We start from the raw sequence: 25,000 nt of genomic DNA on the forward strand, positions 1-25,000 counted from the left end.
CTCGCAGACGGCGCACTCGCGTAACCGCATCACTACCGCTTCGGGGCGCACCCTTGTCCTCCCCGTTCCGCGCAAGAATTTTTTCCGATTCCTATTCCTGCGACGAAACCCAGACTAGGGCGCCTGCACCCGTGCGGTGACGCGGACGAGTGACCTTTTTGCAAGAGCTCGACGTACTCCGAAGGCAAACAACGCAACGTGCGATCACGCTCGCTTAGCGCACGGCGCGGGAATCGGCCGGCATTTGCTTCCCGCGTTTGTCCGTGCACGCAAGCTTCCGACTCTCTCGCAAACGTGCGCGCTACTGCTGTCGCAACAGACGTTTGCGCCTCGCGATTCAGACCGCACTTTCCCTGCAGGTGTCCGACTCCATCCTGCGGCGGTCTCTTCGGAGGCGCGCACTAGCCGCGCTGCAGTAGTACAATGCCTCGTTTCCGTCTCTGCGAAGTTTTGGCACAACAGTTCAGTTCGCCACCGTCTCCCTCACGTGAGGCCGCTGGCGCGTGGCTTCAGCACTCAACGTACTGTCCGTGATGCCGACGCGGTCAAAACGAGTCGACGGACGCACGTTCCCTTGTGCGCCGAAGGCTCTCTTGATATGTGATCCGACCCTCAGACAGACGAAGCCAAGGGAAGACCCAAGGCCGCAATGTGCGTTCAAAGAATCAGTGCTCAGTGTGTCCTGCAATTCACACCAAGTCTCGCAGCTGGCTGCGTTCTTCATCGACCCGAGAACCGAGTGATCCACCGCTTAGAGTCGTGAAAAGTAGTTTGTTCAATTCCGTACAGTACAACCAGGGTTTTAGGCACGTGGCGTCTCCCTGTGTGTGGTTTCGAAGGGCACCTTTCTGCGCGCGCTCCTCGAGTCTGCGCGCTCTTTCGACAGCCGCGTCTCAGACAGCTGGTAGCATATAGGCGCACCACACCCTGCTACTTGCGTGTTGCGTTTCCAGCTAAACCCCGCGAGCCTTTGTGTGCACGTAAGCCTCCACTCTGTATGCACCAGGATCAGATGTAGGACCAAGATGCAGTGGAGCCGCTCACGGCTACACACCCGCGGGGGCGTGGCTCCCCTTACCACGTCTTTTTCTTTTTTGCGAGCACTCGAAGCCGGTTTTCCCTGCCAACCACCCACCGGACCCGTGTGCTACGTGTGCACGTTCACATTGCTCCACGAAAATTGGAAAAAAGCCGCAAGGCCATGAGGGGGCACGAGCAGCTGTGGAGTCTTTCACGGCGACACGGCCACGGGTGGGGTCTCGCCCCCATCGACGTGTCTCGCTTTTAGTCATCAGAAGGGTACTCAAATTGACCACAATGTCCCTAACACACAAACACGCTTTCGCATCGGCGGATTGCCGCAGCACACCCGCTGCTGATCCGACAGTCTACTTGAGACGACGGACAAGAGCCCGGCGCGCGTACTCGCGCGGCTCTCCAAAACCACTCGGCCAGTGCCAGGGACAGCTTTCGGCGCCGGAGCCGCAACAATTCTACTCGAGGCGGAAGACGAAGCCAGCAAGAGCCTGGCCGCAAGTGCGTTCAAGTTTCGAGACTTCAGTCCCTCGTCTGTCCGTAAATCCTCTTTCGACGTGCGGCGCCTTCCCAAAGCGCACAAGTCCGTTAACCGCGGAACGCGTCCGACGTAGCAAAGCCGCGTTTCCTCTCGTACTTCGCAGCAGCGCCGCCTTTCCCTCGGCGGCGGGCGAATAGCCTGCCAACGTCGTCGCATTCAACCGCGATCTCGACATCTCGCGCGTCACGAGCAGGAGCCGACCGGCAGCCTCCGGCCCTGTCGGGCTCGGTGGCACTTGCCGCGGAGGACGGGAGGGCGTTATGGGCCACGGTTCCTATTGTACTTGGCAGCCACACCCTCGTACCGCCAGTTCCATGACCGACCGAATGCCGCGCCGTTCCTTCAGTACTTGGGCAGCAACATAGTCGGGTCGTTACTCCATACTCGCCGCAGGAAGCGACCGGCAGCCGCCAGCCTTTTCAGACTCGGCGGCGTTTGCCGCGGAGGACGGGAGAGCGCTTGCACCGCAGTTCCAACTATGAATGATGGATGGCAGGCAGCTTTAGCTCTCGACCGCCAGTTCCTTGACCGACCTCTACCGTTCCTCTCGTACTGGGCAAAGCTTTGTCGGGTCGTCTTACTCCCATTCCGCGCATGAGCGTCGAGGCGGACTGAAAGCCCACCCATGAAAGTGCGTTACGCCGTTTGTACCCACGGGCGCGGCCAAGCCAACCGTCCAAGGTTGCAGCCGCCGCCCGCTGGGCGCAACAAATTGGGCACGGGGCGCCCCTCAGAATTCAGGCAGTCCCCGCGCATGTTCGGGTATAGCCGTCCCCGCGTCCAAGCGGGGACAGCGGCGGAAAGCGTCGGGCGCAGCGAGCCGCTCCACCCACACGGGGCAGAAACGATCGTCACCCTTCACAGTCCGGTAATGATCCTTCCGCAGGTTCACCTACGGAAACCTTGTTACGACTTTTACTTCCTCTAAATGATCAAGTTTGGTCATCTTTCCAACAGACCGGCGCAACCGAAAGGCCGCGCCGGACATCGGTCCGAAGACCTCACTAAATCATTCAATCGGTAGTAGCGACGGGCGGTGTGTACAAAGGGCAGGGACGTAATCAACGCGAGCTTATGACTCGCGCTTACTGGGAATTCCTCGTTCAAGGGGAACAATTGCAAGCCCCTATCCCAATCACGAAAGAAGTTCCACGGGTTACCCAGTCTTTTCAGACAGGGATAAAGACACGCTGCTTCCTTCAGTGTAGCGCGCGTGCGGCCCCGGACATCTAAGGGCATCACAGACCTGTTATTGCTCTGTTTCGTGCGGCTAGGAGCCGCTTGTCCCTCTAAGAAGGTTGTAAGGTGCTGGGAACCCCGCACCTATTTAATAGGCTAGAGTCTCGTTCGTTATCGGAATTAACCAGACAAATCGCTCCACCAACTAAGAACGGCCATGCACCACCATCCACCGAATCAAGAAAGAGCTCTCAATCTGTCAATCCTCCCAGTGTCCGGGCCGGGTAAGTTTTCCCGTGTTGAGTCAAATTAAGCCGCAGGCTCCACTCCTGGTGGTGCCCTTCCGTCAATTCCTTTAAGTTTCAGCTTTGCAACCATACTTCCCCCGGAACCCAAATACTTTGGTTTCCCGGAAGCTGCCCGCCGAGTCATTTGAGTAACTCAGGCGGATCGCTGGTTGGCATCGTTTATGGTCAGAACTAGGGCGGTATCTGATCGCCTTCGAACCTCTGACTTTCGTTCTTGATCAAAGAAAACATTCTTGGCAAATGCTTTCGCAGTAGTTCGTCTTGCGACGGTCCAAGAATTTCACCTCTAGCGCCGCAATACGAATGCCCCCGTCTGTCCCTCTTAATCATTACCTCGTATTCCAAAAACCAACAGAACAGAAACGAGGTCTTGTTCTATTATTCCATGCAAGTTTATTCAGGCGACTCGCCTGCGTTGAGCACTCTAATTTTTTCAAAGTAAAAGCACCGGCCTTCTCGAGGCACACAATGAAGTGCACCAAGAAAGGACCGGCATGATGTTCAGTCCGAGCCGTCGCATCGGGTAGATGCACTACTCGTCTGGAACTGAGATCCAACTACGAGCTTTTTAACCGCAGCAGCTTTAGTATACGCTATTGGAGCTGGAATTACCGCGGCTGCTGGCACCAGACTTGCCCTCCAATTGATCCTCGTTAAAGGATTTAGAGTGTACTCATTTCAATTACGGGGCCTCAAAAGAGTCCCGTATTGTTATTTTTCGTCACTACCTCCCCGTGCCGGGAGTGGGTAATTTGCGCGCCTGCTGCCTTCCTTGGATGTGGTAGCCGTTTCTCAGGCTCCCTCTCCGGAATCGAACCCTGATTCTCCGTTACCCGTAACAACCATGGTAAGCAAGTAACCTACCATCGAAAGTTGATAAGGCAGACACTTGAAAGAAACGTCGCCGGCTCGTGGCCATGCGATCAGCACAAAGTTATCCAGAGTCACCACACAATACGGGCCGAAACCCGATCGATCTTGGTCTAATAAAAGCACCCGTCGCCCAAAGGGCTTCAGGCTCACTGCATGTATTAGCTCTAGAATTGCCACAGTTATCCAAGTAGGAAGAAACGATCTAAGGAACCATAACTGATTTAATGAGCCATTCGCGGTTTCGCCTTATTTCGGCATGTACTTAGACATGCATGGCTTAATCTTTGAGACAAGCATATGATTACTGGCAGGATCAACCAGGTAATCGTTCAACTGCGCGTCCAGCCATGCCGGACGCCGTTGTTGCGACGCCGAGGCCACCTTCAGGCGCCTCAGCACGCTTCGTTTTTGCAAAGCCCACCTCTTTGCACAGTCCGAGATGACGGCGTTCGAGCTCGCTACGGCGCCCTCCCCGCAGGGCTGGGTATCGCCACGCGGCAAGAAGCACGCACACTCTCGATAGATTCGTTGCGTCGACTCGGTCACGGCTTGCGGGATTTGCCATCAGCCCGCAGCACTGGTGGACCGATCGGCGCTTGCAACGTAGCCGAGACGGCAAAGCCGCCAAGCGACGGGTCACGCCCGCGCCTTCGGCGCTTTCTTATTTGACTCGTCCGAGGACGATGCGGAACACACCTCGATATCGTGGATACGGCGTCGTCCGACAACCAGCCCCTAACGCATCAAGCGGATGAGGCTGCAGACGATTGCCGAGGGATCCACGGGAGAGGCTCCGGGGACACGCTTGACGGGCACGGAGCCCGCCGCATATCAGACACCCAGGTCGCACGCACTCGGGGGGCGACTGCACTCCAACCCCCATATAATAGCAGCGATAAGTACCCAGACCTCCATGGGGCCGTACTCGTGGCATTTTCGACGGGGATTTGGCGGAAATCGTGCCGCACCTTGACGAACTTTGAAAGTTTACGTCGGCTGCACAGGGCCGAAGTCGTGAAAACCAACACCGCGCAAGAGGGTCGTGATCGTCAATGTTTCGCCAGCGGCGAGTACGGCTTCGCGAATATTCACGTGCCTGAACCACCGCGCATCCTGTGCTGACTTTCACGGCGAACGAGCTTTCCGCTGCCGCACTTTCTCTGCAAACGTTGTGCCACGCACGGTGCTGTGCTCCATGACCGTTGTTTTGGACGGTGGCTTGCGTACTCGTCGGCGTATTTCCACCTCTCGCGTGCACCACGGTGCCCCAGCTCACCGATTCAAGGCAAACGTGCGAGCCGCTTTCGGTATTTCCACGGAAAAGTTGCGCTGAACGTGGCTTGCGCGCGCCGCCCCGGCTGACGCGGTTTCGGACTTTGTCTCTGCGAGCGGTCGCGTACTCGTCGGCGCAATTCCCGACGTCGCCGCAGTGCGTGAATCGCACAAAACGCACCCGGACACCACAAATTGAAAAGTGGTACGATGTCGGCCGGGGCCGCATACCTCTATATAATAGCAGCGATAAGTACCCAGACCTCCATGGGGCCGTACTCGTGGCCGCCGGCGGCAGTTAGCGCCGAAAGAAATTCCTCATTTTTGCTTTTCAAGCCGTGTTTCCACCTCTCGCGTGCACCACGGTGCCCCAGCTCACCGATACAAGGCAAACGTGCGAGCCGCTTTCGGTATTTCCACGGAAAAGTTGCGCTGAACGTCGCTTGCGCGCGCCGCCCCGGCTGACGAGCTTTCGGACTTTGTCTCTGCGAGCGGTCGCGTACTCGTCGGCGCAATTCCCGACGTCGCCGCAGTGCGTGAATCGCACAAAACGCACCCGGACACCACAAATTGAAAAGTGGTACGATGTCGGCCGGGGCCGCATACCTCTATATAATAGCAGCGATAAGTACCCAGACCTCCATGGGGCCGTACTCGTGGCCGCCGGCGGCAGTTAGCGCCGAAAGAAATTCCTCATTTTTGCTTTTCAAGCCGTGTTTCTGCCCTCTCGCGTGCACCACGGTGCCCCAGCTCACCGATACAAGGCAAACGTGCGAGCCGCTTTCGGTATTTCCACGGAAAAGTTGCGCTGAACGTCGCTTGCGCGCGCCGCCCCGGCTGACGAGCTTTCGGACTTTGTCTCTGCGAGCGGTCGCGTACTCGTCGGCGCAATTCCCGACGTCGCCGCAGTGCGTGAATCGCACAAAACGCACCCGGACACCACAAATTGAAAAGTGGTACGATGTCGGCCGGGGCCGCATACCTCTATATAATAGCAGCGATAAGTACCCAGACCTCCATGGGGCCGTACTCGTGGCCGCCGGCGGCAGTTAGCGCCGAAAGAAATTCCTCATTTTCTCTTTTCAAGCCGTCTTTCCACCTCTCGCGTGCACCACGGTGCCCCAGCTCACCGATACAAGGCAAACGTGCGAGCCGCTTTCGGTATTTCCACGGAAAAGTTGCGCTGAACGTCGCTTGCGCGCGCCGCCCCGGCTGACGAGCTTTCGGACTTTGTCTCTGCGAGCGGTCGCGTACTCGTCGGCGCAATTCCCGACGTCGCCGCAGTGCGTGAATCGCACAAAACGCACCCGGACACCACAAATTGAAAAGTGGTACGATGTCGGCCGGGGCCTGCATACCTCTATATAATAGCAGCGATAAGTACCCAGACCTCCATGGGGCCGTACTCGTGACCGCCGGCGGCAGTTAGCGCCGAAAGAAATTCCTCATTTTCTGCTTTTCAAGCCGTCTTTCCACCTCTCGCGTGCACCACGGTGCCCCAGCTCACCGATACAAGGCAAACGTGCGAGCCGCTTTCGGTATTTCCACGGAAAAGTTGCGCTGAACGTCGCTTGCGCGCGCCGCCCCGGCTGACGAGCTTTCGGACTTTGTCTCTGCGAGCGGTCGCGTACTCGTCGGCGCAATTCCCGACGTCGCCGCAGTGCGTGAATCGCACAAAACGCACCCGGACACCACAAATTGAAAAGTGGTACGATGTCGGCCGGGGTTGCATACCTCTATATAATAGCAGCGATAAGTACCCAGACCTCCATGGGGCCGTACTCGTGACCGCCGGCGGCAGTTAGCGCCGAAAGAAATTCCTCATTTTTGCTTTTCAAGCCGTCTTTCCACCTCTCGCGTGCACCACGGTGCCCCAGCTCACCGATACAAGGCAAACGTGCGAGCCGCTTTCGGTATTTCCACGGAAAAGTTGCGCTGAACGTCGCTTGCGCGCGCCGCCCCGGCTGACGCAGTTTCGGACTTTGTCAACACGGGCGCTCGCCGCTTTGTCAGCGCCATCTCTTAACTGTGCGCCCTGTTTGAACGGCTACTAGCGTTCTGGAAAGCGTCCGTCCGAATTGATACACCACTTTGGCCTCGGTAGCGCTGCGATTTATGCTTCAAATTTGCGTGAAACGCTGCTTGCGCTTCCCGCCCCTGCTGATGCGATTTCGGATTTTGTAGCTGCAGGCGGGCTGTAGCTATAAAATTTGTGTGAATGCATCTGCGCGAAGCAAGTGCCCCGCTTGGTCCTCTTGCGGCATTTAACTGTGAGTGTAATTCTTTCAGTTAATATGCAATACGAAGCCTCGAGCCACTTGGTATTATTGGAGGGACAGTGAGACCAATTTTGTTAAGAAATTGTTTAGAAACGATGAGGACGTGCACCTTCCAGCCATCTGCCTTCCCCATCAAAAAGTGTCCTTGCTGCGCGTAATTGGAACAAACGCTTTTCCGGGTGCATTTCAATGCAAACACACCTGTTTCTTTGCGTAAAAAAAAAAAAAAAAACAGATAATACTGCGGTTTTGCGTGCCAAAACCGCGGTCTGATTATGATGCACGCCGTAGTGGACAACTCCGAAATAAATTAGACTACCTGGGGTTCTTTAACGTGCTCCTACACCTTAGTGCACGGTTTATTTTTTTTTCTGCCCCAACGAAAAGCGGCTGCCGTGGCTGGGATTCGATCCCATGACCTCGCGCTCAGTAGCCAAACGCTATACCCACTGAGCAAACACGGCTGGTTTGTTTCTTTGTGTATTTGCTTTTGTTAGCTGTCTTTTTTTTTCAGTTTAGTTGTAACTGCTTTGCTGTTTATTCACTGTCATATACAAGGTATAATAAAGCAAGCCACTTTTTGTTTCTTCTTTTTTTTTGTATTTCTTGCCAAGAGGTTCGAGCTGTTTTTATTCCCCGGCCGCCACTGTCATCATGAAATCGAGTGTTACCTTGCGCCGTCTAGGTTTTTTACGCAATGGCGACGGACTTCGCGCTTGCTATTTCCGTAGATAGGTGGCGGTAACGTGTTTTCGCATCCATATCAACAGTCACTGGCCACCGCTGATATTATTTAAACAAGTGTTCCAGCTTTCTTACGCTATGACGCACTTCGGCGTTCTTATTTCCGTACATCCATGACGTGATTTTGACTCTTTCAGTGTGGGCGCTCCTGTGTGTGTGTGCGCGCGCGCGTGCGTGCTTGCGTACGTGCGTGCGTGTATATACGTACATACATACATTTATACAGGATTTTTATGTGACTAGAACCGATGATGTTATTGACAGCGGGCAGCCACAACTCAATGAAACCAATGACATATGTGTTGCTGTCATGTGACGCTCCTTATGTTAAGTTTTATGTTGCGCCTAATTAGTTAATCAATAAGGATTAATTGCGGAAAATGTTTATTATTCACTTTAGGGCCAATTACGTTTCATTTCGTTCTTGAGGGCATTTCAAAACGACCCATCTTTTCTTTTTTTTTTTTTTTTTTTTTTGCAGCCACACACATCCAGTGTGGTGAATTATTCCGGCGTTTATTGAAAGCCCGCGAAATGTGAAATAACCCCACGTGACTGAGCTTATGTGCTACTCTATTGCGTGCACACACACACAGTCACTCACACACGCATATATATATACGGGGGGCTTCAGCGAACACTTTCAAAAACTCTTCAATAGTGCCTGTGGCAGAATGCCCAAGTCTAGTTCATGAGCTGGTCTGCTCTAAGTGGCGGACATTACTTGCACAAGCAATTGAAATGCTTAGCCGAATAATAATGAAACAGTCACTAATTAGGTTAACTAATTACCTGATGGACCACGTTGGAATGTACAAATTGTAGCCGTGGAGTTTGCAAGGCGGATCCACTCGAAACGAATTCTCGGGATGACAACAGTTTCGAGATATTGATGTAGATAATAATGAAAGCAGCTCTCGCGTGCACCACGGTGCCCCGGCTCACCGATTCAAGGAAAACGTGAGAGCCGCTTTTGATATTACCACGGACAAGTTGCACGGAACGTCGCTTGCACGCGCCGCCCGGCTAATGTTGTTTAGGACTTTCTCAACACGGGCGCTCGCCGCTTTGTCAGCGCCATCTCTTAACTGTGCGCCCTGTTTGAACGGCTACTAGCGTTCTGGAAAGCGTCCGTCCGAATTGATACACCACTTTGGCCTCGGTAGCGCTGCGATTTATGCTTCAAATTTGCGTGAAACACTGCTTGCGCGTCCCGCCCCTGCTGATGCGATTTCGGATTTTGTAGCTGCATGCGGGCTATAGCTATAAAATTTGGGCGAATGCACCTGCGCGAAGCAAGTGCCCCGCTTGGTCCTTTTGCGGCATTTAACGTGAGTGTAATTCTTTCAGTTAATATGCAATACGAAGCCTCGAGCCACTTGGTATTATTGGAGGGACAGTGAGACCAATTTTGTTTAGAAATTGTTTAGAAACGATGAGGACGTGCACCTTCCAGCCATCTGCCTTCCCCATCATAAAGCGTCCTTGCTGCGCGTAATTGGAACAAACGCTTTTTCGGGCGCCCTTCAATGCAAACACACCTGTTTCTTTGCGTAAAAAAAAAAAAAAAACAGATAATACTGGGGTTTTGCGTGCCAAAACCGCGGTCTGATTATGAGGCACGCCGTAGTGGACAACTCCGAAATAAATTAGACTACCTGGGGTTCTTTAACGTGCTCCTACACCTTAGTGCACGGTTTATTTTTTTTTTCTGCCCCAACGAAAAGCGGCTGCCGTGGCTGGGATTCGATCCCATGACCTCGCGCTCAGTAGCCAAACGCTATACCCACTGAGCAAACACGGCTGGTTTGTTTCTTTGTGTATTTGCTTTTGTTAGCTGTCTTTTTTTTTCAGTTTAGTTGTAACTGCTTTGCTGTTTATTCACTGTCATATACAAGGTATAATAAAGCAAGCCACTTTTTGTTTCTTCTTTTTTTTTGTATTTCTTGCCAAGAGGTTCGAGCTGTTTTTATTCCCCGGCCGCCACTGTCATCATGAAATCGAGTGTTACCTTGCGCCGTCTAGGTTTTTTACGCAATGGCGACGGACTTCGCGCTTGCTATTTCCGTAGATAGGTGGCGGTAACGTGTTTTCGCATCCATATCAACAGTCACTGGCCACCGCTGGTATTATTTAAACAAGTGTTCCAGCTTTCTTACGCTATGACGCACTTCGGCGTTCTTATTTCCGTACATCCATGACGTGATTTTGACTCTTTCAGTGTGGGCGCTCCTGTGTGTGTGTGCGCGCGCGCGTGCGTGCTTGCGTACGTGCGTGCGTGTATATACGTACATACATACATTTATACAGGATTTTTATGTGACTAGAACCGATGATGTTATTGACAGCGGGCAGCCACAACTCAATGAAACCAATGACATATGTGTTGCTGTCATGTGACGCTCCTTATGTTAAGTTTTATGTTGCGCCTAATTAGTTAATCAATAAGGATTAATTGCGGAAAATGTTTATTATTCACTTTAGGGCCAATTACGTTTCATTTCGTTCTTGAGGGCATTTCAAAACGACCCATCTTTTTTTTTTTTTTTTTTTTTTGCAGCCACACACATCCAGTGTGGTGAATTATTCCGGCGTTTATTGAAAGCCCGCGAAATGTGAAATAACCCCACGTGACTGAGCTTATGTGCTACTCTATTGCGTGCACACACACACAGTCACTCACACACGCATATATATATACGGGGGGCTTCAGCGAACACTTTCAAAAACTCTTCAATAGTGCCTGTGGCAGAATGCCCAAGTCTAGTTCATGAGCTGGTCTGCTCTAAGTGGCGGACATTACTTGCACAAGCAATTGAAATGCTTAGCCGAATAATAATGAAACAGTCACTAATTAGGTTAACTAATTACCTGATGGACCACGTTGGAATGTACAAATTGTAGCCGTGGAGTTTGCAAGGCGGATCCACTCGAAACGAATTCTCGGGATGACAACAGTTTCGAGATATTGATGTAGATAATAATGAAAGCAGCTCTCGCGTGCACCACGGTGCCCCGGCTCACCGATTCAAGGAAAACGTGAGAGCCGCTTTTGATATTACCACGGACAAGTTGCACGGAACGTCGCTTGCACGCGCCGCCCGGCTAATGTTGTTTAGGACTTTCTCAACACGGGCGCTCGCCGCTTTGTCAGCGCCATCTCTTAACTGTGCGCCCTGTTTGAACGGCTACTAGCGTTCTGGAAAGCGTCCGTCCGAATTGATACACCACTTTGGCCTCGGTAGCGCTGCGATTTATGCTTCAAATTTGCGTGAAACACTGCTTGCGCGTCCCGCCCCTGCTGATGCGATTTCGGATTTTGTAGCTGCATGCGGGCTATAGCTATAAAATTTGGGCGAATGCACCTGCGCGAAGCAAGTGCCCCGCTTGGTCCTTTTGCGGCATTTAACGTGAGTGTAATTCTTTCAGTTAATATGCAATACGAAGCCTCGAGCCACTTGGTATTATTGGAGGGACAGTGAGACCAATTTTGTTTAGAAATTGTTTAGAAACGATGAGGACGTGCACCTTCCAGCCATCTGCCTTCCCCATCATAAAGCGTCCTTGCTGCGCGTAATTGGAACAAACGCTTTTTCGGGCGCCCTTCAATGCAAACACACCTGTTTCTTTGCGTAAAAAAAAAAAAAAAAAACAGATAATACTGGGGTTTTGCGTGCCAAAACCGCGGTCTGATTATGAGGCACGCCGTAGTGGACAACTCCGAAATAAATTAGACTACCTGGGGTTCTTTAACGTGCTCCTACACCTTAGTGCACGGTTTATTTTTTTTTTCTGCCCCAACGAAAAGCGGCTGCCGTGGCTGGGATTCGATCCCATGACCTCGCGCTCAGTAGCCAAACGCTATACCCACTGAGCAAACACGGCTGGTTTGTTTCTTTGTGTATTTGCTTTTGTTAGCTGTCTTTTTTTTTCAGTTTAGTTGTAACTGCTTTGCTGTTTATTCACTGTCATATACAAGGTATAATAAAGCAAGCCACTTTTTGTTTCTTCTTTTTTTTTGTATTTCTTGCCAAGAGGTTCGAGCTGTTTTTATTCCCCGGCCGCCACTGTCATCATGAAATCGAGTGTTACCTTGCGCCGTCTAGGTTTTTTACGCAATGGCGACGGACTTCGCGCTTGCTATTTCCGTAGATAGGTGGCGGTAACGTGTTTTCGCATCCATATCAACAGTCACTGGCCACCGCTGGTATTATTTAAACAAGTGTTCCAGCTTTCTTACGCTATGACGCACTTCGGCGTTCTTATTTCCGTACATCCATGACGTGATTTTGACTCTTTCAGTGTGGGCGCTCCTGTGTGTGTGTGCGCGCGCGCGTGCGTGCTTGCGTACGTGCGTGCGTGTATATACGTACATACATACATTTATACAGGATTTTTATGTGACTAGAACCGATGATGTTATTGACAGCGGGCAGCCACAACTCAATGAAACCAATGACATATGTGTTGCTGTCATGTGACGCTCCTTATGTTAAGTTTTATGTTGCGCCTAATTAGTTAATCAATAAGGATTAATTGCGGAAAATGTTTATTATTCACTTTAGGGCCAATTACGTTTCATTTCGTTCTTGAGGGCATTTCAAAACGACCCATCTTTTTTTTTTTTTTTTTTTTTTTTGCAGCCACACACATCCAGTGTGGTGAATTATTCCGGCGTTTATTGAAAGCCCGCGAAATGTGAAATAACCCCACGTGACTGAGCTTATGTGCTACTCTATTGCGTGCACACACACACAGTCACTCACACACGCATATATATATACGGGGGGCTTCAGCGAACACTTTCAAAAACTCTTCAATAGTGCCTGTGGCAGAATGCCCAAGTCTAGTTCATGAGCTGGTCTGCTCTAAGTGGCGGACATTACTTGCACAAGCAATTGAAATGCTTAGCCGAATAATAATGAAACAGTCACTAATTAGGTTAACTAATTACCTGATGGACCACGTTGGAATGTACAAATTGTAGCCGTGGAGTTTGCAAGGCGGATCCACTCGAAACGAATTCTCGGGATGACAACAGTTTCGAGATATTGATGTAGATAATAATGAAAGCAGCTCTCGCGTGCACCACGGTGCCCCGGCTCACCGATTCAAGGAAAACGTGAGAGCCGCTTTTGATATTACCACGGACAAGTTGCACGGAACGTCGCTTGCACGCGCCGCCCGGCTAATGTTGTTTAGGACTTTCTCAACACGGGCGCTCGCCGCTTTGTCAGCGCCATCTCTTAACTGTGCGCCCTGTTTGAACGGCTACTAGCGTTCTGGAAAGCGTCCGTCCGAATTGATACACCACTTTGGCCTCGGTAGCGCTGCGATTTATGCTTCAAATTTGCGTGAAACGCTGCTTGCGCGTCCCGCCCCTGCTGATGCGATTTCGGATTTTGTAGCTGCATGCGGGCTATAGCTATAAAATTTGGGCGAATGCACCTGCGCGAAGCAAGTGCCCCGCTTGGTCCTTTTGCGGCATTTAACGTGAGTGTAATTCTTTCAGTTAATATGCAATACGAAGCCTCGAGCCACTTGGTATTATTGGAGGGACAGTGAGACCAATTTTGTTTAGAAATTGTTTAGAAACGATGAGGACGTGCACCTTCCAGCCATCTGCCTTCCCCATCATAAAGCGTCCTTGCTGCGCGTAATTGGAACAAACGCTTTTTCGGGCGCCCTTCAATGCAAACACACCTGTTTCTTTGCGTAAAAAAAAAAAGCAGATAATACTGGGGTTTTGCGTGCCAAAACCGCGGTCTGATTATGAGGCACGCCGTAGTGGACAACTCCGAAATAAATTAGACTACCTGGGGTTCTTTAACGTGCTCCTAAACCTTAGTGCACGGTTTATTTTTTTTTCTGCCCCAACGAAAAGCGGCTGCCGTGGTGGGGATTCGATCCCATGACCTCGCGCTCAGTAGCCAAACGCTATACCCACTGAGCAAACACTGGCTGGTTTGTTTCTTTGTGTACTTGCTTTTGTTAGCTGTCTTTTTTTTTCAGTTTAGTTGTAACTGCTTTGCTGTTTATTCACTGTCATATACAAGGTTTAATAAAGCAAGCCACTTTTTGTTTCTTCTTTTTTTTTGTATTTCTTGCCAAGAGGTTCGAGCTGTTTTTATTCCCCGGCCGCCACTGTCATCATGAAATCGAGTGTTACCTTGCGCCGTCTAGGTTTTTTACGCAATGGCGACGGACTTCGCGCTTGCTATTTCCGTAGATAGGTGGCGGTAACGTGTTTTCGCATCCATATCAACAGTCACTGGCCACCGCTGGTATTATTTAAACAAGTGTTCCAGCTTTCTTACGCTATGACGCACTTCGGCGTTCTTATTTCCGTACATCCATGACGTGATTTTGACTCTTTCAGTGTGGTCGCTCCTGTGTGTGTGTGCGCGCGCGCGTGCGTGCTTGCGTACGTGCGTGCGTGTATATACGTACATACATACATTTATACAGGATTTTTATGTGACTAGAACCGATGATTTTATTGACAGCGGGCAGCCACAACTCAATGAAACCAATGACATATGTTTTGCTGTCATGTGACGCTCCTTATGTTAAGTTTTATGTTGCGCCTAATTAGTTAATCAATAAGGATTATTTGCGGAAAATGTTTATTATTCACTTTAGGGCCAATTACGTTTCATTTCGTTCTTGAGGGCATTTTAAAACGACCGATCTATTTTTTTTTTTTTTTTGCAGCAACACACATCCAGTGTGGTGAATTATTCCCGCGTTTATTGAAAGCCCGCGAAATGTGAAATAACCCCACGTGACTGAGCTTATGTGCTACTCTATTACGTGCACACACACACAGTCACTCACACACGCTTATATACATATATATATATATATATATATATATATATATACACACACAGGGGGTTTCAGCGAGCACTTTCAAAAATTCTTTTAAGTGCACACTGCAAATTCTGTAGGCGCATATGCATAAAGCTTCTTACAATTTCTGAATAGCAAAAGTCATGCTTTTTTACTTCGCGTGAGGCAATCTTACCAACACAAATCGTTTGTCGCAGCAGTTATCTGTGATTACTCATTCAAACAATATCATTAAGCTAGACCGGTTGAAAGACTGACGGCCGCACATTTCGCATCCCCTAACAAAGACGAGGTGGAGTTATCCGAGCTGGAGCTGTGGTCTGGAAAAAAAATAGAAGTAATATAAGTTTGATGTTTACACACAACGCAATTGCAGGAACAAATTTGAGCACTGTTTCCACAAAACAGTGCATTCAATTGATGTACGTCAACTCCTGTTATATTTTGTGGTAGGATTTATGCTAAAAATATGGCACAAAAATTTAACAATCCAAATTCTTATTTTAACTGCTACTGTATTGCAATAACAGGTTTGGTAATGCTACTTTCTCAACAGTTGCCTGAAAACACTGATCAGTTTCTTACAGCTAAATAATATTCATCACTGAATTTCGTATTAACTTGTCAATAAGGCACTGAGGGATTAGTTTGTTCAACCTATTTCTATACTCGTCTTCCTAGTTCTGCAGAATGCCTATTACTGGAAGACGGTATTCCAAATGTTGTAAGCCACTGGTAAACGGTCTATGAGCATTTCCTATTATACACCAATTCGTTTTGCACATGGGGAATGGCGGGAACACCGGAGCGCGTGGCTCGCTCGATCAGCGCCGACGTAAGCACCTTGGTACGCATTGCGCGCCAGCGCGACTTGACCAGAAGGTAAATACGTTCCTTCTGAACAAAAACTGCTCGCGTGCTTAGTTCTCAGTTAACAACCGCGAACATCGCACATCAGAGATGAATATTCGATAAATAAGAACAGACAAGAAGACGTTTTTTTTCGTTTTTTTTTTTCACGTACATTTTGCGGGGCAACGTAAAATGCACCCGGCGCCGTAGCAGGAACGCGAAGGAAACGGCGCTTGCAATGCTTTCTGCACTAGTACAGTGCTCCTTCAAATGGTCTCCACACCTTGTGAAGCTCTAGGTGAATTGCACTGTCTAACCAAAAACACGCAAGTCTCTAACTTAACCGCTTCGTGCGTGCACCAAGCATTCAAGGATTTTCCTCAAAGATAAATTATCAGTTTTTTTTATTCCATAAAGCGAACAGCAGTCACCGAGATATAACGAAACGCAATTTCCGTCACTTGTTCAGCTGGCACGCACGCGCGCGCGCGCGCACGCACGCTAACACACATGTATATATATGTGTGTGTGTGTGTGTGTGTGTGTGTGTGTGAGAGAGAGAGCGCGCGCGCGCGCGCGTGAAATACGTGGGTTTATTATCTATTTGGTGGCGTTTCATTAAACGCCGGAAAAAATCACTACGCAGCATGTCATGCGTCTTGCCGCAAAAAAAAAAAAAAAAAAAAAGATGCATTGGTCGTTTTGGAAGGCCCTCTACAAAGAAACGAAACGCACTGGGCCCTAACGTGAACACTAAACACTTTGCGCAATTTATCTAAATTGATTAACTAATTAGGCGCAACATAAAACATACCCTAATAAGCGCCACATGACGGCCAAACTCGCCAAACCTCTTCTTTAAAAGCTCTAGGTGAATTGCACTGTCTAACCAAAAACACGCAAGTCTCTAACTTAACCGCTTCGTGCGTGCACCAAGCATTCAAGGATTTTCCTCAAAGATAAATTATCAGTTTTTTTATTCCATAAAGCGAACAGCAGTCTCCGAGATATAACGAAACGCAATTTCCGTCACTTGTTCAGCTGGCACGCACGCGCGCGCGCGCGCACGCACGCTAACACACATGTATATATATGTATGTGTGTGTGTGTGCGCGCGCGCGCGCGCGCGCGCGTGAAATACGTGGGTTTATTATCTATTTGGTGGCGTTTCATTAAACGCCGGAAAAAATCACTACGCGGCATGTCATGCGTGTTGCCGCAAAAAAAAAAAAAAAAAAAAAAAGATGCATTGGTCGTTTTGGAAGGCCCTCTACAAAGAAACGAAACGCACTGGGCCCTAACGTGAACACTAAACACTTTGCGTAATTTATCTAAATTGATTACCTATTAGGCGCAACATAAAACATACCCTAATAAGCGCCACATGACGGCCAAACTCGCCAAACCTCTTCTTTAAAAGCTGTAGGTGAATTGCACTGTCTAACCAAAAACACGCAAGTCTCTAACTTAACCGCTTCGTGCGTGCACCAAGCATTCAAGGATTTTCCTCAAAGATAAATTATCAGTTTTTTTATTCCATAAAGCGAACAGCAGTCGCCGAGATATAACGAAACGCAATTTCCGTCACTTGTTCAGCTGGCACGCACGCGCGCGCGCGCGCACGCACGCTAACACACATGTATATATATAATTGTGTGTGTGTGTGTGTGTGCGCGCGCGCGCGTGAAATACGTGGGTTTATTATCTATTTGGTGGCGTTTCATTAAACGCCGGAAAAAATCACTACGCAGCAATGCGTCTTGCCGCAAAAAAAAAAAAAAAAAAAAAAAAGATGCATTGGTCGTTTTGGAAGGCCCTCTACAAAGAAACGAAACGCACTGGGCCCTAACGTGAACACTTAACACTTTGCGTAATTTATCTAAATTTATTAACTAATTAGGCGCAACATAAAACATACCCTAATAAGCGCCACATGACGGCCAAACTCGCCAAACCTCTTCTTTAAAAGCTCTAGGTGAATTGCACTGTCTAACCAAAAACACGCAGTCTCTAACTTAACCGCTTCGTGCGTGCACCAAGCATTCAAGGATTTTCCTCAAAGATAAATTATCAGTTTTTTTTATTCCATAAAGCGAACAGCAGTCACCGAGATATAACGAAACGCAATTTCCGTCACTTGTTCAGCTGGCACGCACGCGCGCGCGCGCGCACGCACGCTAACACACATGTATATATATGTGTGTGTGTGTGTGTGTGTGTGTGTGTGTGTGAGAGAGAGCGCGCGCGCGCGCGCGTGAAATACGTGGGTTTATTATCTATTTGGTGGCGTTTCATTAAACGCCGGAAAAAATCACTACGCAGCATGTCATGCGTCTTGCCGCAAAAAAAAAAAAAAAAAAAAAAGATGCATTGGTCGTTTTGGAAGGCCCTCTACAAAGAAACGAAACGCACTGGGCCCTAACGTGAACACTAAACACTTTGCGTAATTTATCTAAATTGATTAACTAATTAGGCGCAACATAAAACATACCCTAATAAGCGCCACATGACGGCCAAACTCGCCAAACCTCTTCTTTAAAAGCTCTAGGTGAATTGCACTGTCTAACCAAAAACACGCAAGTCTCTAACTTAACCGCTTCGTGCGTGCACCAAGCATTCAAGGATTTTCCTCAAAGATAAATTATCAGTTTTTTTATTCCATAAAGCGAACAGCAGTCTCCGAGATATAACGAAACGCAATTTCCGTCACTTGTTCAGCTGGCACGCACGCGCGCGCGCGCGCACGCACGCTAACACACATGTATATATATGTATGTGTGTGTGTGTGCGCGCGCGCGCGCGCGCGCGCGTGAAATACGTGGGTTTATTATCTATTTGGTGGCGTTTCATTAAACGCCGGAAAAAATCACTACGCGGCATGTCATGCGTGTTGCCGCAAAAAAAAAAAAAAAAAAAAAAAAAAGATGCATTGGTCGTTTTGGAAGGCCCTCTACAAAGAAACGAAACGCACTGGGCCCTAACGTGAACACTAAACACTTTGCGTAATTTATCTAAATTGATTACCTATTAGGCGCAACATAAAACATACCCTAATAAGCGCCACATGACGGCCAAACTCGCCAAACCTCTTCTTTAAAAGCTGTAGGTGAATTGCACTGTCTAACCAAAAACACGCAAGTCTCTAACTTAACCGCTTCGTGCGTGCACCAAGCATTCAAGGATTTTCCTCAAAGATAAATTATCAGTTTTTTTATTCCATAAAGCGAACAGCAGTCGCCGAGATATAACGAAACGCAATTTCCGTCACTTGTTCAGCTGGCACGCACGCGCGCGCGCGCGCACGCACGCTAACACACATGTATATATATAATTGTGTGTGTGTGTGTGTGCGCGCGCGCGCGTGAAATACGTGGGTTTATTATCTATTTGGTGGCGTTTCATTAAACGCCGGAAAAAATCACTACGCAGCAATGCGTCTTGCCGCAAAAAAAAAAAAAAAAAAAAAAGATGCATTGGTCGTTTTGGAAGGCCCTCTACAAAGAAACGAAACGCACTGGGCCCTAACGTGAACACTTAACACTTTGCGTAATTTATCTAAATTTATTAACTAATTAGGCGCAACATAAAACATACCCTAATAAGCGCCACATGACGGCCAAACTCGCCAAACCTCTTCTTTAAAAGCTCTAGGTGAATTGCACTGTCTAACCAAAAACACGCAAGTCTCTAACTTAACCGCTTCGTGCGTGCACCAAGCATTCAAGGATTTTCCTCAAAGATAAATTATCAGTTTTTTTTATTCCATAAAGCGAACAGCAGTCACCGAGATATAACGAAACGCAATTTCCGTCACTTGTTCAGCTGGCACGCACGCGCGCGCGCGCGCACGCACGCTAACACACATGTATATATGTGTGTGTGTGTGTGTGTGTGTGTGTGTGTGTGTGAGAGAGCGCGCGCGCGCGCGCGTGAAATACGTGGGTTTATTATCTATTTGGTGGCGTTTCATTAAACGCCGGAAAAAATCACTACGCAGCATGTCATGCGTCTTGCCGCAAAAAAAAAAAAAAAAAAAAAGATGCATTGGTCGTTTTGGAAGGCCCTCTACAAAGAAACGAAACGCACTGGGCCCTAACGTGAACACTAAACACTTTGCGCAATTTATCTAAATTGATTAACTAATTAGGCGCAACATAAAACATACCCTAATAAGCGCCACATGACGGCCAAACTCGCCAAACCTCTTCTTTAAAAGCTCTAGGTGAATTGCACTGTCTAACCAAAAACACGCAAGTCTCTAACTTAACCGCTTCGTGCGTGCACCAAGCATTCAAGGATTTTCCTCAAAGATAAATTATCAGTTTTTTTATTCCATAAAGCGAACAGCAGTCTCCGAGATATAACGAAACGCAATTTCCGTCACTTGTTCAGCTGGCACGCACGCGCGCGCGCGCGCACGCACGCTAACACACATGTATATATATAATTGTGTGTGTGTGTGTGTGCGCGCGCGCGCGCGTGAAATACGTGGGTTTATTATCTATTTGGTGGCGTTTCATTAAACGCCGGAAAAAATCACTACGCAGCAATGCGTCTTGCCGCAAAAAAAAAAAAAAAAAAAAAAAAAAAAAAAAGATGCATTGGTCGTTTTGGAAGGCCCTCTACAAAGAAACGAAACGCACTGGGCCCTAACGTGAACACTTAACACTTTGCGTAATTTATCTAAATTTATTAACTAATTAGGCGCAACATAAAACATACCCTAATAAGCGCCACATGACGGCCAAACTCGCCAAACCTCTTCTTTAAAAGCTCTAGGTGAATTGCACTGTCTAACCAAAAACACGCAAGTCTCTAACTTAACCGCTTCGTGCGTGCACCAAGCATTCAAGGATTTTCCTCAAAGATAAATTATCAGTTTTTTTATTCCATAAAGCGAACAGCAGTCACCGAGATATAACGAAACGCAATTTCCGTCACTTGTTCAGCTGGCACGCACGCGCGCGCGCGCGCACGCACGCTAACACACATGTATATATATGTGTGTGTGTGTGTGTGTGTGTGTGTGTGAGAGCGCGCGCGCGCGCGCGTGAAATACGTGGGTTTATTATCTATTTGGTGGCGTTTCATTAAACGCCGGAAAAAATCACTACGCAGCATGTCATGCGTCTTGCCGCAAAAAAAAAAAAAAAAAGAGATGCATTGGTCGTTTTGGAAGGCCCTCTACAAAGAAACGAAACGCACTGGGCCCTAACGTGAACACTAAACACTTTGCGCAATTTATCTAAATTGATTAACTAATTAGGCGCAACATAAAACATACCCTAATAAGCGCCACATGACGGCCAAACTCGCCAAACCTCTTCTTTAAAAGCTCTAGGTGAATTGCACTGTCTAACCAAAAACACGCAAGTCTCTAACTTAACCGCTTCGTGCGTGCACCAAGCATTCAAGGATTTTCCTCAAAGATAAATTATCAGTTTTTTTATTCCATAAAGCGAACAGCAGTCGCCGAGATATAACGAAACGCAATTTCCGTCACTTGTTCAGCTGGCACGCACGCGCGCGCGCGCGCACGCACGCTAACACACATGTATATATATAATTGTGTGTGTGTGTGTGCGCGCGCGCGCGTGAAATACGTGGGTTTATTATCTATTTGGTGGCGTTTCATTAAACGCCGGAAAAAATCACTACGCAGCATGTCATGCGTGTTGCCGCAAAAAAAAAAAAAAAAAAAAAAAAAGATGCATTGGTCGTTTTGGAAGGCCCTCTACAAAGAAACGAAACGCACTGGGCCCTAACGTGAACACTAAACACTTTGCATAATTTATCTAAATTGATTAACTAATTAGGCGCAACATAAAACATACCCTAATAAGCGCCACATGACGGCCAAACTCGCCAAACCTCTTCTTTAAATATTCCTGAGAGCTCAACGAAATTTTCACCATTTGCGCCTACGTTTTCAAATCCGCTTTTAGTTTTTTTTTATTGCTCATTTGGTGAATGATTCGCACGCCATGCATCTGTCAAAACAATGCATTTTTTGTGGAAGCTTAGGCGATACCAGTGAGCATAAGAAAACACGAAGAAATAGCTCATATTTCTCCCTATAAATAGTACCATTCCATACAGCCGCAAAAATATACTGCAACATTCGTGCTTTAGTCTACAAAAAATTTACAACGCCTAGTTTCAGTTTTACCATTCTCAACGAAGAAATTTTCATAATTATAATTCCTGAAAATATTTGTGGAAAGCTCTGAAAGTTGTTTCTTTGCATTCAGGACATGTTAAAGGATAAGCATGCGAAATTTCATTATGATCACACTACGTAAAGTACGCAAATTTTAGTGCACAAACTCTAAAAATGCTACAAATTGAAGAACTGGGACAAACACGTTTTAATGTTTAAAGATGCTGGACTTCGGCCGGGAAATGGTTTTCTTTTCCCATTTTCAGCAAAACTGCCGCGATGCCGATGTGAGCTCTGGGGAGAAGGGGCCAGGCCTACCTACATCTCCACTAAAAAGCAAGAGCAAGCAACGCCGCGGAGCGATATGCCGCGTGTGCGAAATCCGGAAAAATTCGCACTTTCATGAGTCCGGGCGAGTGTTTCTTGCATTTTTCGCTGTCTTGTACCTGATTCTCAGCTTTGATTTTTTTAATACATAGGAGAGGAGGCTTGGAGGAATACAAAACAACAAAATAGATTTGTTTTCGTATAAAACAATTGCCGTTTTTCGAAATTTGCGTTTTCCCCCCGACCGAGCACGACTCATTACCCTTTCACAACGGCTTCACCGTCGCGCAGCGCTGCTCTGCGCTAAGCCGAACCAACAGGCAAAAAAACTATGGGCGCCATCTATGTACGGACAAAGGAAGCGCGAAGTGCATCGCTGTGGCGTACAAATGCTAGATGGCGCGCGGTAACACTCGTTGTCATAATTACAGTAAGGAGCGGTTTTGTGCCTTTAGGAAATCCGTCGAGCATCTAGCTGTTAGTTGTGGCACTTGTCGCATTTTTCTCGTTAAAATAAAGCTAATTTCATCAGTCTGCGTTGAAAACTCGCCGAGTTAGGTCGGAATATGTCTGCGGCCTTTTTTCCAAAATGGCGGCGCCCATAAGTTTGCCTGTTGGTTCGGCTAAAGCGCAGAGCAGCGCTGCGCGACGGTGAAGCCGTAAAGAAAGGGTAATGAATTGTGCTTGGTCGGGGGGAAAACGCAAATTTCGAAAAACGGCAATTGTTTTATCCGAAAAGAAATGTATTTTATTGTTTTGTATTCCTCCAAGCCTCCTCTCCTATGTATTAAAAAAGAAATGAAAGCTGAGAATCAGCTTGATTTGAAAGCTTGAAACGGTCGCGGCGCCGACACTGTCGCTAGCCGCAATATAATGTCACTCAGCCGTGCAATGCCTGCACAGCTGAGCCGATTCACCGTGCACCCCTTGTAGCCGTGCACTGCAGCATGAGCTAGACAAGTATCGAAACGTTTGACAGTGGACATCGATTTTCGCTTAAAAAAAAAAAAAGTTCCATTTACACCTCACTTCATGTAGCGGAACTTAATTTGCGAACCGATGTTTATGTAGACGGTGGACTAGCGCAGGAATCGGCGACCAGCAACGCTTGTTCCGAGTTAAACGTTTCTCGTGTCGTAGCTGGTGCTCAATAACTAAATTCGCTCGTGCCCACGCGTACGTCAGCACAGCCGTGGTTTCAGATAGACCATTTAATTAGGCATGTACGTGGCCGCGCGCGTACGTACACAATATACCAAAAGTCGCCCTACGATTTCTGCATTTTCAGCGAAAGTGAAAAAAAAAAAAAAAAAAAAATTAAGGACGATCCACGCTTGTGAAAACGTATGAAACAGTAGTAAACTCTGTAAGCGTTCTTTTCTTTTCCTCTCGCTTTCTTTTCCTCTCTGTGTGTCTCACGCTCTCATTTTCTCTTTCTGTGGCCCATAGCAAGTTGTCTTACAATCGTCGGTACAACGCAACGGTACAACGAGCAAGCATTTATGGTACCCATAAATTCTTGTTCTGCAAGAGTGGGTGCCATAGTCCAGTGGTTATCGTTAGTGGATAGCACTCCCCTTCGGATCGTGTGTACCCTGGTTCGAATCCCGCCGCGCGAAGAAAGTAGTGACTTTTTTTTTTCCATATCTCTCTTGCTCCACATTCTTTGCTCGAAACTGCGAGCACCAGAATAGATTCTAAATTTATTCATTTTGCAAAAAGCACTTGACAATTTCCGCCTGTTTCCGTCTTTATATAAACAGTGGTGGTCCTTTAGCCTATTTTTTGTAAAGCAACCGAAGTCTGTCAGTATACAGGGTGTTTTTTTTTTTTTTTTTTTAGCTGCACCAAATTTTAAAATTAGTAAAATGTAAATCTTTGTCAAGTTATGTTTGCCATTCCAGTGTACGGATTGGCGGCCTCTAGATAATACAGAGCAATTTCCGCAATTACGTGCGTAATTAGCAAATTTACGCTAATTAACTTTCTAATGATCAACAATAGGTGGCAAATGAGTACTTTGGGGCCCGTCCTCGACACTACCTAGCCCAAGGATCGAATTTTGAATAGCGGAGTTCATGTGGGAGCTACGCGAACAATTAGTTCCTCTTGGCAGGCTGCTTGAAACTGAAACTGGCCGCAAAAAGAGCGTCTCTGTCGTCGATGTCGCCACCCCCCGGCCCTTTCGTCACGTCTCCGACGTCACGGCTGTCCGACCAAACGAGCAGCTTGCGTTATCTCTTTGCTGTCTGCGGCGTTGGCCTAACGCTTCAATGCCGGCGGGCCGCCAAATTTACTTCGTCATTCCGTCGGGCGCCACGTTGCGCTGTGGCGCCAACCCCGCTCCTTGGGCTTTTAGATACTACAGGCGCGGCGTCATATCAGTCTGTATCAGTGAACGCCGCGGATAGCAAGGAGATAACGGAAGCTGCTCGCGGGCCGGACTGGCGCCTAGCTCGGAGACGTGACGAAAGGCAGGGGGGGCGGCGACAGCGTTATGCCATGTCATCAGCTTACTTGTTTTCTCGCATTAACCTGAATTGTTTTGCTATTTATTTGTTCAAATCGTAATTCTTTC

General features: G+C 48.1%; 2 non-coding genes across 2 annotated transcripts; both read right to left on the minus strand.

The window, feature by feature from the left end:
* Positions 1-606: 606 nt before the first annotated feature.
* LOC119451073 (5.8S ribosomal RNA) lies at positions 607-759 on the minus strand. The gene has a single exon (XR_005191644.1). It is a non-coding gene; the product is annotated as a 5.8S ribosomal RNA (ribosomal RNA).
* Positions 760-2,445: 1,686 nt separating this feature from the next.
* On the minus strand, positions 2,446-4,260 carry LOC119451214 (small subunit ribosomal RNA). The gene has a single exon (XR_005191740.1). It is a non-coding gene; the product is annotated as a small subunit ribosomal RNA (ribosomal RNA).
* Between the last annotated feature and the right edge of the window lie 20,740 nt (positions 4,261-25,000).

This window comes from Dermacentor silvarum, chromosome 4 (assembly GCF_013339745.2).
Source record: "Dermacentor silvarum isolate Dsil-2018 chromosome 4, BIME_Dsil_1.4, whole genome shotgun sequence".
In the NCBI taxonomy this organism is placed as follows: domain Eukaryota; kingdom Metazoa; phylum Arthropoda; class Arachnida; order Ixodida; family Ixodidae; genus Dermacentor; species Dermacentor silvarum.